Below are 19,647 nucleotides of genomic sequence, written 5' to 3' on the forward strand. Positions count from 1 at the left end.
AATTTCTGCTGACATTATAATTACAATATTTTTGCCAGAAAGGCTACTGAAACAAGAGAAAAGTAATGTGAAGTACTGGCGTCAAGAAAATAAAGACTAATCTAGTTAGACACTAATGTGCACTTACTACATTCCATATAAAACGAGTATATTACTTTATTCGTATTAAATTTTGTGTTACACGTACATCGGTTGTCATTGCACACTATTTTGTAAGGATAATACTAACATGTTAAGGGAGCACAAGGAGAACATGCGGTTCATCAGGAATGGTTGTGTTCTTACTTTATCCTTCTTGGCTCCTGCTATCGCATGAAATAATGCAGAAGAAGGGGGAACACTGAACGATAAAAATGTCCTAGATGGTGTATGTTGGTAAAGACAGATAATACATTAATGATGTATCAGAAGAAAATCTATCTGATGGTCACGTAGCTGAGGAAGATCGTTTGTTTCAAGGTGACAGTCATTTAAATAGTCTTGACGAGGCATACAGAATCAGTACCGAGCGGAATGCTGATCCGACAGCGTACTGTGCCACCCTTCAGATACCACTCGTAGGAGATATATTGTATGAACTGGCTCTAACAATACTCCAATACATAGGTGAAAGGCAACGTTGGATAATGTAGTTCACTCTCGTAATACTACAATAAGTTGTACGAACACTACGTTGCTGCATTCAACGACGTAGTCAGTGTGATTTGAAATAAACGTCTCTACATCACGTAATGTTTGATATTCAACTTCTCACACTACAACTTAAAACTGCAGCTGACTACGAATCACTGTGTACAAAAGGATGGACACAATAACACTTTTCGTGGTATAAAGGGGACAGTGGTAAGTATCTGAATGTTTATTACAACACCTCATCTGACTATCAGGATCCACCACGCTGGAAAGATAAACTACCACCAAAGCTAGTGTCAGTCACCTGAAAAACACTAGATGCGAAAGTCCACGGGGAATGGAAATGGTTTATTTACTATACCAGTAAGAACAACCTATAGCGAAGCGTTCTCTGTGTACTCTGACAACACAACCAAACACTTTCTCAACAACGTAGCTACCGGAAACGACTGCTTCCATGAGCAAGTGACGAATATGTCATATAGATCCGTTGCCTCTAGTAGTTACTCGTCTTTTAAACCATCAACGAATAATCATATGTATAAGCAATCAGAGTAAAAGTTATAAATTTTTACGTAAATAAGAGAATACGTTCACAAGGCAAAGATATAATTTAGTATTGTTTGTCTTTCGTTGTCAATCAACGGTAACCTCTATAATTAGCTCCTTGCAACAACAGTATCCTTGAACCTTTTGTAATTTTATTGTAATAATCTATTTCGTCAGTCTCTACTTTCCAGAATTAAATGGAATAACGTTTCATTTATAATTAATAACTTTTCAATAAAATGTAAACTTGCTTTCCCTGTCTAAATAAAGGTTAATTACAATCCTTTTTCGTTGCAAGTTATTAAATGAAGAATACTATTCGTTCTTGTTACGATTTTAATTTCTTTGAACTTTACTTTTACCAAAACGCCAGTTTGTTCGTGAACTTCAGTATCTAGTATTTTATCAGATACTTTGATGTCATCAATTTAATTTATCCTGTTTCACACTCTCCGAATTAATAATCTAGCGACTATCGAGTACCACATAAGCTACTATTCAGATCAGAAAAGAAACATCGGGCAGGGAAATAACAGGTAGGAAATTACCGGTAGCACTGTGAATGTGTACAGTGAGAATCTCTTCCTGTATTACATGAATGGAGCGACGGTTGTTACAACACGTTTTTTGTTATTATTTATTGACTATCTTAGTCAAATGCTATGCTCTAAAATACCACATACATTGCATGTGAAATTTCTCAAGTAATATGTAATTATTAATTATTCATGTTTTTACCAATCTCTGTTGCAAAACAGCCAAAAGGTCACCTGGCCCCAAATGCAGTTTGCCTATGCCACGGCTTGTAAGTGCAACAAAAAAACTGATAGCAACATTTCATAGAATTTTGGAGCGATGTTAAAAATTGAAAGTGCTGGAATGTCATACTCACTAAGAAGAATATTGTTGCATTAAAGATTACGTACAATAAGGCAAGTATTAACACATTTAAAACAATAATCAGACGTTGATGTTGTTTTATACTCAAGAAACATACTCCTTTACCAATCGGTGTTGGCGGGTACAAGGCGTTGGCGGAGGGGGGAGGGAGGGGTAGGGAGGATTACTTGTAAAGAAACGAAAACGAAAACTACACTCCTGGAAATTGAAATAAGAACACCGTGAATTCATTGTCCCAGGAAGGGGAAACTTTATTGACACATTCCTGGGGTCAGATACATCACATGATCACACTGACAGAACCACAGGCACATAGACACAGGCAACAGAGCATGCACAATGTCGGCACTAGTACAGTGTATATCCACCTTTCGCAGCAATGCAGGCTGCTATTCTCCCATGGAGACGATCGTAGAGATGCTGGATGTAGTCCTGTGGAACGGCTTGCCATGCCATTTCCACCTGGCGCCTCAGTTGGACCAGCGTTCGTGCTTGACGTGCAGACCGCGTGAGACGACGCTTCATCCAGTCCCAAACATGCTCAATGGGGGACAGATCCGGAGATCTTGCTGGCCAGGGTAGTTGACTTACACCTTCTAGAGCACGTTGGGTGGCACGGGATACATGCGGACGTGCATTGTCCTGTTGGAGCAGCAAGTTCCCTTGCCGGTTTAGGAATGGTAGAACGATGGGTTCGATGGCGGTTTGGATGTACCGTACACTATTCAGTGTCCCCTCGACGATCACCAGTGGTGTACGGCCAGTGTAGGAGATCGCTCCCCACACCATGATGCCGGGTGTTGGCCCTGTGTGCCTCGGTCGTATGCAGTCCTGATTGTGGCGCTCACCTGCACGGCGCCAAACACGCATACGACCATCATTGGCACCAAGGCAGAAGCGACTCTCATCGCTGAAGACGACACGTCTCCATTCGTACCTCCATTCACGCTTGTCGCGACACCACTGGAGGCGGGCTGCACGATGTTGGGGCGTGAGCGGAAGACGGCCTAACGGTGTGCGGGACCGTAGCCCAGCTTCATGGAGACGGTTGCGAATGGTCCTCGCCGATACCCCAGGAGCAACAGTGTCCCTAATTTGCTGGGAAGTGGCGGTGCGGTCCCCTACGGCACTGCGTAGGATCCTACGGTCTTGGCGTGCATCCGTGCGTCGCTGCGGTCCGGTCCCAGGTCGACGGGCACGTGCACCTTCCGCCGACCACTGGCGACAACATCGATGTACTGTGGAGACCTCACGCCCCACGTGTTGAGCAATTCGGCGGTACGTCCACCCGGCCTCCCGCATGCCCACTATACGCCCTCACTCAAAGTCCGCCAACTGCAGATACGGTTCACGTCCACGCTGTCGCGGCATGCTACCAGTGTTAAAGACTGCGATGGAGCTCCGTATGCCACGGCAAACTGGCTGACACTGACGGCGGCGGTGCACAAATGCTGCGCAGCTAGCGCCATTCGACGGCCAACACCGCGGTTCCTGGTGTGTCCGCTGTGCCGTGCGTGTGATCATTGCTTGTACAGCCCTCTCGCAGTGTCCGGAGCAAGTATGGTGGGTCTGACACACCGGTGTCAATGTGTTCTTTTTTCCATTTCCAGGAGTGTATTTAGAAACGAAGATGATCTGGAGGAATAAGATAAATTACTTCTTACGGGAATAAATTGGTTTAGCTGATTGAGTTGTTCCTCTGACAAGCAGTTATTCACATCCAGAAGCCAGAAAGCACAGTACGTGATAGTATGCTACACCACAGATTCTTAGAACTCTACATCACGGTAAGCGTTACTGCTGTAGTGAACAGTTCAATACCAGCTTGAAAAAGACGTAACGGTATTTTAAACTCAAGTTTTTGAGTCGTTTTTTGCATATTCATGACAGCTTTTATTTTTGCGTGTATCTACGAATCCTTTTTATATCACAGAAGTAGGTTACTGGTGTCAAGGACTTGGATAAGAATAACAATACGTATTTGTAATTTTTCCCTCTCCGCCTTTCAAATGTGCCATGCTAGTTGCTGAAAGTTACTGGTACTGATGAAATCTTCTCGAGTTTCAGTCCTCGTGGCTACGCCGAATTTCCACGACGTTTCGATGAGTGCCATTGTCATCAGCTTCTGGCGAAGCATCGAGATCGTGCGGGTGTGCCTTACAAATCAGCATATTAGATTTTGCAAATAAAAGGTTAGTTTACAGAACAGTCGACGTCTTTTCACAAGGAAATGAATACAGAGTAGCGACCTGCTTTCCTTCCTTTTTTGTTTAGAAAACTGTGAAGAAGCACAAAAGTGAAGTGGATCTTGCTGCACATAAGGAAAGTGTGGTTTCAGTTGCGTGAGGCTACAGTTGTGTGTGTGACTTACCTTTGCGCGCTCGTGTGTGTGTGTGTGTGTGTGTGTGTGTGTGTGTGTGTGTGTGTGTGTGTGTTTGTGTCTAGTGTTGACGAACACCTTAATGGCAGAAAGCTTTACTTGTGAGAGTCTTTTTGTTGTGTCTATCTTTGCTTATAATACTATTGTTAAAAAAAAGTTTTGTTGCACTTGATGCACACTGGTAGCCCGTGTTGCCCTCTCTTTCTCAATAATGGCAGCACAGCGTCTCGGCATATCTCGAATCAGCTTTCGAATGAAATCCTGTGGTGTTTCTCGCCACTCCTCTAGTAAGGCTCCCTCCAAATGCTGCACCGTTTCCGGAGCATCTGCACACGTCCTGAGTCTTCTCTTCAGAAAATCCCATCCTTGTGCTATGTAGTTTACGTCGGGACTACATGCTGGCCACTCTAGAACACTGATATTGTGTCGCCGAATAAAATTTTGCTCTGGGGTTGCAACATGGTCGTGAGCGTTGTCGTGATGTCGTGCATCAGAAGAAATCTTTACCAAACATCTTGTGTCGAAGGTTGTAAATTAGGATCAAACATTTCGTTGATGTACCTCTCCCCTATTAGACGTGTGTTATTCCTTCTGTGATCCATGACCAGTTCTTTTCCAGTATACACTGTAATTACTTCCCACAGCGTTACAGCGTATTCTCCAAAATTGACTGTTGGAGACACTGCAGCTTCCTTATTATGTCTCTCACGAGTTCAGAAATGGTTCAAATGGCTCTAAGCACTATGGGACTCAACGTCTGAGGTCATCAGTCCCATAGACATAGAACTACATTAAACCTAATTAACCTAAGGACACCACACACATCCATGCCCGAGGCAGGATTCGAAGCTGCAAACGTAGCAGCGGCGCGGTTCCGGACTGAAGCGCCTAGAACCGCTGGGCCACAACGGCCGGCCCCTCACGAGTTCTCCATACCCCGATACGACCATCGTTTCCACGGAAGTTCACTCTACTTTCGTCGCAAAGCAGCACTTTACTCCAATGCCTTAACGACCGATGCCTGTGGTATTAGGTAAAGTGCAGCCTCCTTTTTTTCATGTAAGTTCAATCTGCCATCTTTACCTAAACTGATTCTCGTGTAGTCTGTTATGAATTGTTTGGTGTATTTTTCACTGATAGTGGAACTGCAACAACCAGCAAAGTTTACTCTTGTGCAAAAGATCTCAAAGTACTAACAGCAATTTTCTTTGTTTTTCTTTTCGATTAGTGTATATACATGAGCGGCGGCTGCCTGTCCGCAGGCCCATGGCGTACAAAGGGAGGGGGTGGGGGGGGGTAGGGTCCCTGGTGACTCATCATGCGTCGGGGGGCGTGGACCAGCGTCAACTGCTGCCTATATTGGAGGCGTGGGGCTGCTGGAGCAGGGCTCCACGCCAAACTCCGCTGATAGCCCTAGCTCGATAGCCACCAAGTAGACACAGTGTTTCTGTTTTCTCAAATTCGAAAGTATGTCCCTCGCTGAGGCTGTTTGCTGCCACTATGTCCCTGATGTACGAATCTAATGTGTTCCATCCAGCGTTGCGAGATGCTGCCCTGTGTTTGCCCAGAGTGTTGGGAGCCCCATTCGCAAGGGATGTGCAGTATACACCGTGTATTTGCAGTTCTAGTTGTCCTTTATCGAGCCAAGCGTATTTTTCGTTTCTCGTAAGGATCGAACAAAGGCCTTGATGTTGTTTCCGACGATTCTCGCAGTTTTGCCTGAAGGAGACCCAGTATAGAGGACAGAAGCGAGTTTGTGTTCCTCTCTCTCTCTGTCTCCTATTTGAAGATAGCTGCATCATTCCTTTTCTTCAGTGTACGTCTAATATGCGCTTCTCTGTACACATTTTGGCTACACAGCTGTAAGGTGTGTATCTCGGCTATGAGGCTGTCTTCATCACAAATGGCACGCTCGCTGTGTACTGGAGTCGTCAGAACGGTGTACCGCTGCGCCGGCTGGTGACAGCTCGCTGCACGACGGTACGGATGTGAGTGGTTCTTTCTTCCATAGACGTTATGTCCTAGGACACCGTCTGCATGCCTTCTTATTACAACGTCCAAAAAAATGGAAGACTTCCGTTATGTTCTAGCTCCAACGCGAACTGCAAGTATTCACGGATGTTTGTTCAGACGGACCGGCAACTGAATCAGAGCTTCTCGACCGTGTTCCCACACACCAAAGGTGTCACTCTCGTAAATTATTGGCGCTGTATTTGGAAACGATTGCGATGAAAGTGATCTCTACCGTCGAATTGGTTTATCTGAAGTCACAGAGATATAACTGTTCGCTTCTTGACATCTTCACTAACGCTGGCACGTATGTGTCCCATGACAGGTTATCAAAGAAGCATGATACTGGTGTAATTCAATGTTCAAAGCGTAAAGGGAAGTTTACCAACAGTTTTCAGAATTCTTATAATTAGACAATTGCACCTGAAGGTTGTCCTGTCTCAGTTTTCGTTGTTAAGAAGCCACTGACTGTTTCATTTTCTAATATACCTCTTGTTCATTAGAGGTTTGTCTAAAGATATTACCTATGGCTGCTTTTGCGTAATCAGCTAAAATTTTGGAAATTTGTGGTAAGGACTATGAGACCAAAGTGCTGAGGTCATCGGTCCCTAGGCTTACGCACTACTTAATCTAACTTTAACTTACGCTAAGGACAACACAGACACCCATGCCAGAGGGAGGACTCGAACCTCTGATGGGGGGGAGCTGCACGAACCGTGACAAGGCTCCTTATGCCGCCCAGCTATCCTGCGCAATCAGCTAACCTAATAGGGAAGTTAACAGTACGAATTAAGGTGAATAATAATTTTACTGACTGAAATAAATGCTTACTGGTGGAACTGTTAAGAAAACCAATATTTCCTGTTACTTACTTTTAAGTACACGAATAGATATATTGACGATATATCGACATGCCAACACAGATCGACTACGGTGGCACAGATGTAACTCGTGCACTGTGCACACCTCTGCCGCCGAACAACGTCTCTGGCGCATTTGCATCTGTGGCCGCATGCGCATTTGCGCGTTACACGAGTATAAAGGGACGAAGCGAGCACAGGAGCGGCTGCTACCCTACCTATCAACTCGTCCAAGTCCTGGTCAGCCTTCCGTCGCCTTACCGGAACTAAGCCCTCCCCCTACTATCCTCTTCTCCATGATGATCACCCCTTCCCTGACGCCCTTAGTAAGGCCAATCACTTTGCCTCCTACCTGTCCGATGTGTTTTCCATCCCCGATGATCCCCAGTTCGATTACTCCCTCTTCCCGGATATCTGCGATCGAACTGACACCTCTGTCCCTCCCCTCGCTCCTGGTTTCCAGTACTTGGACAATATTGCACACACGGAACTCAATGCCCCTATCACTACACAGGCTCTCATAGCTACACTCCGCACAAAACGCAACACCGCTCCTGGTCACGATCGTGTCACCTACCGTCACCTTCGTGAAGCTTCTGTATCTTTCCTCTCCACCCTGGCCAGGCTCTACAATGTAGTCCTGTCCACCGGTTACTACCCCGACCTCTGGAAAACCTCCCATATCCTCATGTTCCTTATACCTGGCAAACCGCCGTCCGCCGTCTCCTCCTACCGTCCCATCAGCCTTACCTCGGTCTTCAGCAAGGTCCTGGAATCCATCCTCACCCGACGCATCCACCAGCATCTCCGTCAGCACCATCTCCTTCCCGTTACCCAGTGTGGTTTTCGGCCTTCCTTCTCTTCCAACAACCTTCTCCTTCACCTCACTCATTTCCTTTCCGACCAGCTTAATTCCCGTCGCTCCGCAATCTTCCTCTCCCTGGACATCGAACGTGCCTATGACCGCGTATGGCATTCCGGTCTCCTCTTCAAGCTCCAAACCTTCGCCCTTCCCATTAACTATGTCCGTCTGATCGGCTCCTTTCTCTACCGCCCTCCTTCCTATGTCACCATCCATAACACAGATTCCTACACCTTTTTCCCCTCCGTCAGTGTGCCCCAAGGCTCCGTCCTCTCCCCCCTTCTGTACCTTTTGTACACGGCGGACATGCCGCCGCCGTCACCCCCCGTCCACCTTCTCCAGTTTGCCGATGACACCGCCTTCCTTGCCCTTGCCCCCACCCTGCAGCGCTCCCAACACCTTCTCCCATCTTGCCCAGTTCACCGCTTGGTGCAACCAGTGGTTGCTCAAGGTCAATCCCTCCAAAACCCAGGCGATCATTGTAGGCAAAACCACCCCTTCCTTCCGCCTCCTTGATTTCTATCTCACCATCTATGGCCGTCCTATCGCCCTCACTCCCACCCTTAAGTACCTTGGCGTCACCCTCGACCGTCGCCTCTCCTGGACTCCCCACCTCCGGATAATCCAAGACATCTACCCCTCCTACCAACTTTGATCCTCCCACATTCCTCCTGTGCTTGCTCCTCTGGGCACCCTCCCTCCCTTCTCTCCCTTTTCCCTCCCTCCTCCATTTCTCCCCACTCCTCCCCCGGGCTTCCCCTCTCCTGTCCCTCTCCTCCTGCCCCTGTGTCATCAGCCATTGGCATCCTTGTTCTCCTCTCTCCCCCACCTCACCCCTGTTCCCCTCTTGGCAGGTCCCCGGACTCGCACACGCTAAGTGGACATTCGCGCGCCGGAGATCACCGCCATCAGTGTCTCGTGTGTGCCGTCATGTTTAGTGTTCAGTGTTCACCGTCACACTCCATCGTTCGCCAGTGCCATCGTCTTCTTCAGTGTTTGTGCGTCGTATCAACAGTTTACAGTGCGGATTATCGTCGAGTGTGAACGGCTCCGTGTTTGTTTTTATGTGTCTCCTGTTTTATTGCCCACCATTCTGTAACTTATGTGTCTTCTCCGTGTTTTTTTCTCATTGTGTATCCTCTAGCTGAAGAGCAGCGTAGAATGCTGCTGACAGCCTGCCTGTTGTACAGGTTTAAAATAACAATAAAGAAAAAAAAACTGGAGCGGCAGTCTTGTGGCTCACTCTGAAGATGGCTGAATGTTATACAGCCGAAATATTAGAAGAAGAAGGAGCATTCTTGCGGCGGAACCCGAAACTTAATGGAACAGTCTTTGTGCCGCCAAAACCTGAAGATTGACGTCAGGTACCTCAGTGGGGAGGAGATGGTTTTATGTGTTCGGCGATTGGATAAGCTTCGACACTTGAGAGCAAGATTACTGAGCTCCTTAAGTTTCCTACTAAGGTGCTGTGAAAAAGGGCATAATTCCGAAGTTTGCCAGATTACTACATTTTATAAAATGGATGTCTATGAATAAAATTTTAACCAAAGCTGGTTCTGCTTTTGTTAAGGAGAGGATCCACTTTACTCGCCGAAAATTAGACCTGGTTTCTGAAGAACTTTATCGACATTATCTGAAGATGTCTGTGGTGATACCCTATGATTCCTGGAATTGGACTGATGGTACAACTTGGGCTAAATCAGACTGGATTCGTGAGGTGGCCACGTCCAGACAGACTGCAAAATTTAGTCGACTGAAGACGACATCGCAGCGAGAAACTGTTATTCGACGCCCTGTCATTAATATGATAGGTAGAGATTTGGATGATACTACGATGATGGTCTTGAGTGGGGGACTGAATTTTGCACCCACGCCATAGGTCCTGCCATTACCTTCTTTTATCAGCGCCACTGAAGAAGTGGTTCGGCCACTTCCCTCGGATTCAGCAGAGGAAATAAGACGTGAAACATGCCGCGCAATTATGAAGGCTCGCCCACAAAGGAGCAATGTATCTGTGGCAGTGAGGGCTGCACTACGTAAGCTTCGCCAGGATACTCAGACGGTGGTACTCCCAGCGTATAAAGGTAATGCTACTGTTTTATTGTCTCGGGACGAATACCATGATAAAATGTACAATTATTGAGTGAAAGCATCTACCGGGAGGTCATCAGGGATCCCACGAATTGAGTGGCGAAGAAAACTGCTTCGCTTCTGAATGATTCTCCCTTCCCACCAGAGGTTTCCCGGAGATTGAAACCAAGTGGTGCAGTGCCTCCTAGATTTTATGGACTACCAAAGGTCCACAAGAAAGATGTTACTCTCTGCCTCATAGTGAGTAACATAGGCTCTCCAACCTATGACGTGGCCAAACACCTGGCATCGTTGTTGAGGCCTCTCGTGGGATAATGTGCTCACCACATAACAAATTCAGCTGATTTCATTAGTAAACTCAAATCATTGAAACCAAACCCTTCTGATATATTAGTTAGTTTCGATGTGGTGTCTTTATTCAAAAAGGTTCCCCTTCCAGAATCTCTACAACTTGTTGAAAGAAGTATCAGAAAAAAGATTTCAGCTTTATTCAAACATGTTCTGATCTCTACATACTTCTTATTTAACAACGAATTTTTTGAACAGATGGACGGAGTCACCATTGGTAGTCCCTTATCCCCCCTGGTGGCCAATTTATTTATGGAAGACTTCGAGGAGAAGGTGCTTGAATCCGCTGACTTGAAACCCATGGTATTCTGGGGCATGTTGGACCTTTGTAGTTTGGCCCCATGGTGAAGATAACTTGCAAGACTTCTTAAGACATCTGAAATCCCTCCACAATCAAATAAAGTTCACAATGGGAATAGAAAAGGAGGGATGCCTTCCATTCTTGGATGTTCTGGTTCGGCGCAGAGATGATGGTACTTTGGGACACGAAGTGTATCGGAAGCCGATGCACACTGATTTGTATTTACGTGCAAATAGCTGCCACCATCCTGCACATCCCCCCATGAACCATGGACCTTGCCGTTGGTGGGGAGGCTTACGTGCATCAGCGATACAGATAGCCGTACCGTAGGTGCAACCACAATGGAGGGGTATCTGTTGAGAGGCCAGACAAACGTGTGGTTCCTGAAGAGGGGCAGCAGCCTTTTCAGTGGTTGCAAGGGCAACAGTCTGGATGATTGACTGATCTGGCCTTGTAACAATAACCAAAACGGCCTTGCTGTGCTGGTACTGCGAATGGCTGAAAGCAAGGGGAAACAACGGCCGTAAATTTTTCCCGAGGGCATGCAGCTTTACTGTATGATTAAATGATGAAGGCGTCCTCTTGGGTAAAATATTCCGGAGGTAAAATAGTCCCCCATTCGGATCTCCGGGCGCGGACTACTCAAGAGGATGTCGTTATCAGGAGAAAGAAAACTGGCGTTCTACAGATCGGAGCGTGGAATGCCAGATCCCTTAATCGGGCAGGTAGGTTAGAAAATTTAAAAAGGGAAATGGATAGGTTAAAGTTAGATATAGTGGGAATTAGTGAAGTTCGGTGGCAGGAGGAACAAGACTTCTGGTCAGGTGACTACAGGGTTATAAACACAAAGTCAAATAAGGGTAATGCAGGAGTAGGTTTAATAATGAATAGGAAAATAGGAATGCGGGTAAGCTACTACAAACAGCATAGTGAACTCATTATTGTGGCCAAGATAGATACGAAGCCCACACCTACTACAGTAGTACAAGTTTATATGCCAACTAGCTCTGCAGATGACGAAGAAATAAAAGAAATTATTCAGATAGTGAAGGGAGACGAAAATTTAATAGTCATGGGTGACTGGAATTCGAGTGTAGGAAAAGGGAGAGAAGGAAACGTAGTAGGTGAATATGGATTGGGGCTAAGAAATGAAAGAGGAAGCCGCCTGGTAGAATTTTGCACAGAGCACAACTTAATCATAGCTAACACTTGGTTTAAGAATCATGATAGAAGGTTGTATACATGGAAGAAACGTGGAGATACTAAAAGGTATCAGATAGATTATATAATTGTAAGACAGAGATTTAGGAACCAGGTTTTAAATTGTAAGACATTTCCAGGGGCAGATGTGGACTCTGACCACAATCTATTGGTTATGACCTGTAGATTAAAACTGAAGAGACTGCAAAAAGGTGGGAATTTAAGGAGATGGGACCTGGATAAACTGAAAGAACCAGAGGTTGTACAGAGTTTCAGGGAGAGCATAAGGGAACCATTGACAGGAATGGGGAAAAGAAATACAGTAGAAGAAGAATGGCTAGCTTTGAGGGATGAAATAGTGAAGGCAGCAGAGGATCAAATAGGTAAAAAGACGAGGGCTAGTAGAAATCCTTGGGTAACATAAGAAATATTGAATTTAATAGATGAAAGGAGAAAATATAAAAATGCAGTAAATGAAGCAGGCAAAAAGGAATACAAACTTCTAAAAAATGAGATCAACAGGAAGTGCAAAATGGCTAAGCAGGGATAGCTAGAGGACAAATGTAAGGATGTAGAGGCTTATCTCACTAGAGGTAAGATAGATACTGCCTACAGGAAAATTATAGAGACCTTTGGAGATAACAGAACCACATGGATGAATATCAAGAGCTCAGATGGAAACCCAGTTCTAAGCAAAGAAGGGAAAGCAGAAAGGTGCAAGAAGTATATAGAGGGTCTATACAAGGGCAATGCACTTGAGGACAATATTATGGAAATTGAAGAGGATGTAGATGAAGATGAAATGGGAGATACGATACTGCGTGAAGAGTTTGACAGAGCACTGAAAGACCTGAGTCGAAACAAGGCCCCGGGAGTAGACAACATTCCATTAGAACTACTGACGGCCTTGGGAGAGCCAGTCCTGACAAAACTATACCATCTGGTGAGCAAGATGTATGAAACAGGAGAAATACCCTCAGACTTCAAGAAGAATATAATAATTCCAATCCCAAAGAAAGTAGGTGTTGACAGATGTGAAAGTTACCGAACAATCAGTTTAATAAGCCACAGCTGCAAAATACTAACACGAATTCTTTACAGACGAATGGAAAAACTAGTAGATGCCGACCTCGGGGATGATCAGTTTGGATTCCGTAGAAATACTGGAACACGTGAGGCAATACTGACCTTACGACTTATCTTAGAAGAAAGATTAAGGAAAGGCAAACCTACGTTTCTAGCATTTGTAGACTTAGAGAAAGCGTTTGACAATGTTGACTGGAATACTCTCTTTCAAATTCTAAAGGTTGCAAGGGTAAAATACAGGGAATGAAAGGCTATTTGCAATTTGTACAGAAACCAGATGGCGGTTATAAGAGTCGAGGGGCATGAAAGGGAAGCAGTGGTTGGGAAGGGAGTAAAACAGGGTTGTAGCCTCTCCCCGATGTTATTCAATCTGTATATTGAGCAAGCAGTAAAGGAAACAAAAGAAAAATTCGGAGTAGGTATTAAAACCCACGGAGAAGAAATAAAAACGTTGAGGTTCGCCGATGACATTGTAATTCTGTCAGAGACAGCAAAGGACTTGGAAGAGCAGTTGAACGGAATGGATGGTGTCTTGAAGGGAAGATATAAGATGAACATCAACAAAAGCAAAACGAGGATAATGGAATGTAGACGAATTAAGTCGGGTGATGCTGAGGGTATTAGATTAGGAAATGAGACACTTAAAGTAGTAAAGGAGTTTTGCTATTTGGGGAGCAAAACAACTGATGATGGTCGAAGTAGAGAGGATATAAAATGTAGACTGGCAATGGCAAGGAAAGCGTTTCTGAAGAAGAGAAATTTGTTAACATCGAGTATGGATTTAAGTGTCAGGAAGTCATTTCTGAAAGTATTTGTATGGAGTGTAGCCATGTATGGAAGTGAAACATGGACGGTAAAGGAAAATGAAGATGTAGGGTGTAGAGATGGAGGGTAGGGGGGACATAACGGTGAAGACGTGGGCGGGGATGGGAGAGGAGAGGAGCAACCAAATAGTTTGGAAAAGAAGAGAATATAAGCTTTCGAAATGTGGTGCTACAGAAGAATGCTGAAGATTAGATGGGTAGATCACATAACTAATGAGGAAGTATTGAATAGGATTGGGGAGAAGAGAAGTTTGTGGCACAAATTGACTAGAAGAAGGAATCGGTTGGTAGGACATGTTCTGAGGCATCAATGGATCACCAATTTAGTATTGGAGGGCAGCGTGGAGGGTAAAAATCGTAGGGGGAGACCAAGAGATGAATACACTAAGCAGATTCAGAAGGATGTAGGTTGCAGTAGGTACTGGGAGATGAAGAAGCTTGCACAGGATAGAGTAGCATGGAGATCACAACAACAACAACAACATCCTGCACAGATGATGAGTGTTGTCCAAACTTTGACCCATAGATCGCATATTATTATATTATTTGTGACGAAAGCAAGATGAGGTTTCCCATCTACAAAGAGTGTTTGAAGACAACAGGTACTCGCCACAGCAAATACAGAAGGCACTGAAAATGAAACCGAAAGAGGCTACAAAGAAAGCAGAAGAAGACGAAGAAACCTTTAAGCCGATGGCCTTCCTGCCACATGTTGGTAGCCCCTCAGCAAAAATAGGTCGGATTCTCAGCAGTAAAAGTGATTTTTCGTCCTACACCCAAGACAGCTGCAGTCGTGGGCTCCATCAAAGATGATTTGCTGCTCCGAACATGTGTAGTTCACAAAATTCGATGTGAATGTGGCCTTTCTTACGTTGGACAAACAACTCGTACTGTCCAAGAAAGATGTACAGAGCACCGGAGGTACACTCTAACAAGTCGACAGTGGCAGAGCACTGTATTGATATAGGTCACAGTATTTTGTATGACAACGTCGAAATTTTGCCAACTAAATCATCTTTTTGGGACTCGATAGTGAAGGAGGCAATTCAGATTCGCTTGACGACAAATGTAATTACTAGAGATAGTGATTTCAACCTTGATAAATCATGAAATCCGGCACTTGGTGTAATTGACTCACAAAGAGGTCGTCACAGTGCAACTCACAATGATATATGGACATGCCAACACCGATCGACTACAGTGTCATAGATGTAACTCGTCCATTGTGCACGCCTATGCCGCCAATCAACGTCTCTGGCGCATTTGTATCTGTGGCCGCATGCGCAGTTGTGCGTTACACGAGTATAAAGGGACGAAGCGAGCACTGGAGCGCCCCCCCCCCCCCCCAAATCTATAAGTCCCTCCAAATCCTTGAGCGTCATGCACTCTGCCTCGCCTTCCGTATACGCCTCCCATCCCCCATGCGGATCCTCTATGATCTCATTCCTTTCCCCCATCTGCTCCTATTCCACAAACATATCCGCATCCTCTACACCCCCGCCGTCTTGAACCCCATCACCCCCTGGTTGCTCCTCTCCTCTCCCATCCCCGCCCCCTGCCACGTCTTCACCGTTGTGTCCCCCCTACCCTCCATCTCTACACCTTACATCTCCTTTCCCAAGGTGGCGTCCATCAACTCCCCCTCCCGGATGATGCCCTCTCTCCCTCCATTTATCCTTCCTATCAACTCTGATCCTCACTACCCCTCCTTTCCTCTGTCCTTTCCCTGGGCTCCGTCTTATCCCCTTCCGTCCTGTTTTCTCCCCACTAAACCTCTCCCTACCTCCCTTCTCCCCCCCCCCCCATGTCCTTTTGTATTCCCCTCCTCTGCCTACCCCTGTCACGTCTGCCCAGCGCCCTCCCACCCCTCTTATGGGTCCTCATTTTCCATCAGCTCATTTCCTGGTTCCCCCCCCCCCCTTTTTTATTTTCCCATCGTCTGTCCAGTTTCCCCCCACCTGCTCTCGGCTGTGGTATGTCACATTTGCCAACTTTTTAGTGCAGTGTTCCAGTGACTGTTCAGTGTTGTTCGTCTTTCTCGTGTTGCGAACAGAAACCATGCTGTTGCTGGGTGTGAATTTTATGTCTTTTGCGAACAGACACCAGACTGTCGCTGTGTTTTTTTAATTGTCTGTCTATTGTTTTACCTGTCTGCTTTGTATGTATTTTCTTAGCGTCATCATCCCTCTGTTCTTTGTTTTAAGTTCCACGATTTCTTTTCGCCATGTTACTCTTTAAGTCTCCGATTTTATCGCCTGTTTTTATTATTTATTCTCTTCATCTTTCTAACAAAGTATGTAGGCTGAAGAGCGGCATACTAAGCTGCTGCCAGCCCGCCCCCTTTGGGGGGAATTGAAATTCAATAAAGGAAAAAAAAAAAAGTGGAGCGGCAGTCTTGCGGCTCACTCTGAAGGTGGCTGAGCGTTACACAGCCTAAATATTAGAAGATCAAGGAGAATTCTTGCGGCTGCAGACCCGAAACTTTATGGAAAAGGTCTGCATTCGGCTATGTCAGCTGCTTTGTGTGTTTGGCCATCTTCTATTCCTCCGGTGCATTGGTGCCTCACTGACAGTTCCCGTAACTCCGTGTTGTGGTCCACTCTCTCTAGCCTTCAACCTTTTTTCTGACAAAGTGGTGTTCTACAGGGTCTTTTCCTGCACTCTACCACTCTCCACCCTCCAGAACTTAATCCCACTGGTGTTCTTCCACATTTCCCTTTCGTTGAAGGCATTATATTTTAACGTGGTTCACGATATTATAAAAGTGTGCAAGTTATTTTCTTTAGTTAAGTAAATCATTTCAGTTTTAACATTTTTTATTACCAGTCTCCCAAAGCTTAACGTACTAAATCAAGTCTAGCTGTCAGAATTGGTCTCCTCTAGTTTCCAGAACTGGCGAGTTAGCTGTTACTTTTGAGTGAAGCTCTTAGGTGGATAGTGTTCAACGTCCCGTCGACAACGAGGTCATTAGAGACGGAGCGCAAGCTCGGGTTAGGGAAGGATTGAGAAGGAAATCGGCCGTGCCCTTTCAAAGGAACCATCCCGGCATTTGCCTGAAACGATTTAGGGAAATCACGGAAAACCTAAATCAGGATGGCCGGAGACGGGATTGAACCGTCGTCCTCCCGAATGCGAGTCCAGTGTGCTAACCACTGCGCCACCTCGCTCGGTGAGTGAAGCTCTCCCAGTTACCCTGGTTATGCTGTGCAGAAACTCTAACACGTCTGTCTTCGTGCTCCTTGGACATATTGTGCAATATTAAGTAAGGAAACAGGGCAAAAACTAAATAAGTCGTCGAATATGAATTGTTACAATACTAGAAACAATAAACAAATAACGGTGCTTCAAGTACAAATTAATAAAACGGGTGATGAATTCTACGATTTGAAAGTCATAGCAACACAACTGCAGAAATGAGTGTAGAACAGCCCATGTTAACCAATAACCCTGTTATAATTTTTAACAAAAGTGATTATTCAGAATGCTGCCCGGAAAGTCTGTGGTTGGAGGACATTTAGGAATCGGTAGAATCCTTAGCAAGCTTAGGTTATTTCTTAGTTGGCCAACCTTGTATAGGTATATGTGGAGTTTCGAGGGGTGAGTGCCATAACTGTAAAATTCCTAAACACAATTTTAATACTGTCAGGGGATTTTCACAATCTTGAAGAGAACACTCTCCCATTGATAAACTCTTTGTTGATTATGTCGGCCGCCTGCCACGTACTGGTAGTGTCAGTCAGTATGTCCTGGTCGTGACTGATGACACCTCCAGATTTGTCTGGTTCGTACACAGTAGCAGGCTGACAGCTGGGTTAATTATTCGTCAATTGTCGGAGATATATTCCACATTGGGCAATCCCGATACCATTGTCAGTGAGAACACTTCTCCTTTCCTCTCACAAGAGTTTAAAAGACTTAGCTTCGGTAATGTGATAATTCACTCCACAATTGTACCGAACTGTCCACAACCTTCATTTATGGAGGGACTGAACTGCAGTCTGAAGACGTCCTTAATTATTTTCCATTCCCTTTACTCCACAAGCGCGGTTATTCAGTAGCATGTCTCAATTTGGTGTTTAATTCCGCCAACCATGTAGCCCTTAAAACCACCTTCACTTCCTTGGTGTTTGGTCATCGTTTCAACTCCCCATTGTACAATCTGTGATGAGTTAACGATCTGTTCCCTGAGAATATCACACCTAGCCTGATTCAGGAGAACTGGTCACAAGTGGTAGGAAATATTAATGTCTCACCCAAGAGGCAGGCGCGCCATTACAGTCTTGGACAAAGCAAGTTTAAGGTGTGTGGTAGTGATAAGGTTTCGTTTACAAAATCTTTCTCCCAGGGGTCAAAGTACGGCGCAATTCCTGATAATTGGCACCTCGCTTAGTAGGACCTTGTGAGGTTATCTAGGTTCTTAATCTTAATCCAGTCACCCTACTGGTACGTAACATCGCTACAGGAAAGTTTTCTAGAGTACATGTCTCCAAGGTCAAGGGAGGGAGCTAAATTTTCTGTTCTCTGTTTGAGATAAATTGGCGGACGGGCTCTCTTGAGTTTTTGGTGGTAAAGGATGAGCCGTGGCGCTCGATTCGATATATTGCTAGTGGGCTCGTTAGCTATTCTTGCATGCAAAACTGGCTGATTGATGGTGTGAGGTAAGTCCAAGAGAGGGCGTGAGTGGTACGTCAGCAACGAGTGAGGCCAATGGATACAGAGTGGGCGCCGAACCGTGAAGTGCAGAGGCAGTCAGGAACATGGTGTGGCTGCGAGGAGTGGCATGTGTGCAGACAAAGAGAGGAACCATGCACTGTTTGCGGGGCTGCTGCCTGCATGTTGCCGCTTGTGGTGTCTGGAAACTGATACCACTGTTGGGTGGAGCCACAATTGTCAGGTGCTAACTTCGATCCAGGACGTCTCGGCATCCTGTGTGGCCAACTCCAGTTCCTGAATCTGGTGAGACGATTCGTCCGATTAGTTCTTGTTTACAAGTAAAATACATCTTGCACTGCTTTTAAGTTCAAGTGGAACTGACGGACAAGAATTCTATCATTTTATCCGGCGTAATGAGCCAGCGCTTGGGATAGCCTATGATCCAAAGCAGTATAACATGTGACAGTCAAAATGTTATATAGTTGTGACTGTTAGACAGGTCGCTGTGCCGTCGTAAGTCTAGTTTTCTACCTTGAGTTTAGGGGCAGATATTGATGTTCAGGTAACTGCCCGATTTGTGGCTGAGCTCCCAGTTTCTTGTTACTTGAATTCAAAGCCAAGCAGTGTTTAAGGAGACCAATGTAGGAAAGTCACTCTCACTTCCCTTAAGCGGAATTGGTTTATTCCCCCTTTGCAGTTGTTCATCCTGGTGTGCGACAACTTGTACATTTAGAATTTTAGTCTGTTTCAGTTCAGTCCATCCAGGGCCTTGTGAAATCTCCCCAGGTAACAGGCGAGAGCTTAGGGCGGGGTTTCCACTGCCCTGGTCGGCCACGGGTCTGGCGCTGCTCTCACAGTGACCGACCGACCGACGTGCCGGTGTTATAAAACGCCGAGCCATCTCCTGTCGGACTGCTGACAGTTCGAGGCAGGAGCTGTAAAACAGGAAC

The sequence above is a fragment of the Schistocerca serialis genome, unplaced genomic scaffold (genome assembly GCF_023864345.2).
Source record: "Schistocerca serialis cubense isolate TAMUIC-IGC-003099 unplaced genomic scaffold, iqSchSeri2.2 HiC_scaffold_1353, whole genome shotgun sequence".
Lineage (NCBI taxonomy): Eukaryota > Metazoa > Arthropoda > Insecta > Orthoptera > Acrididae > Schistocerca > Schistocerca serialis.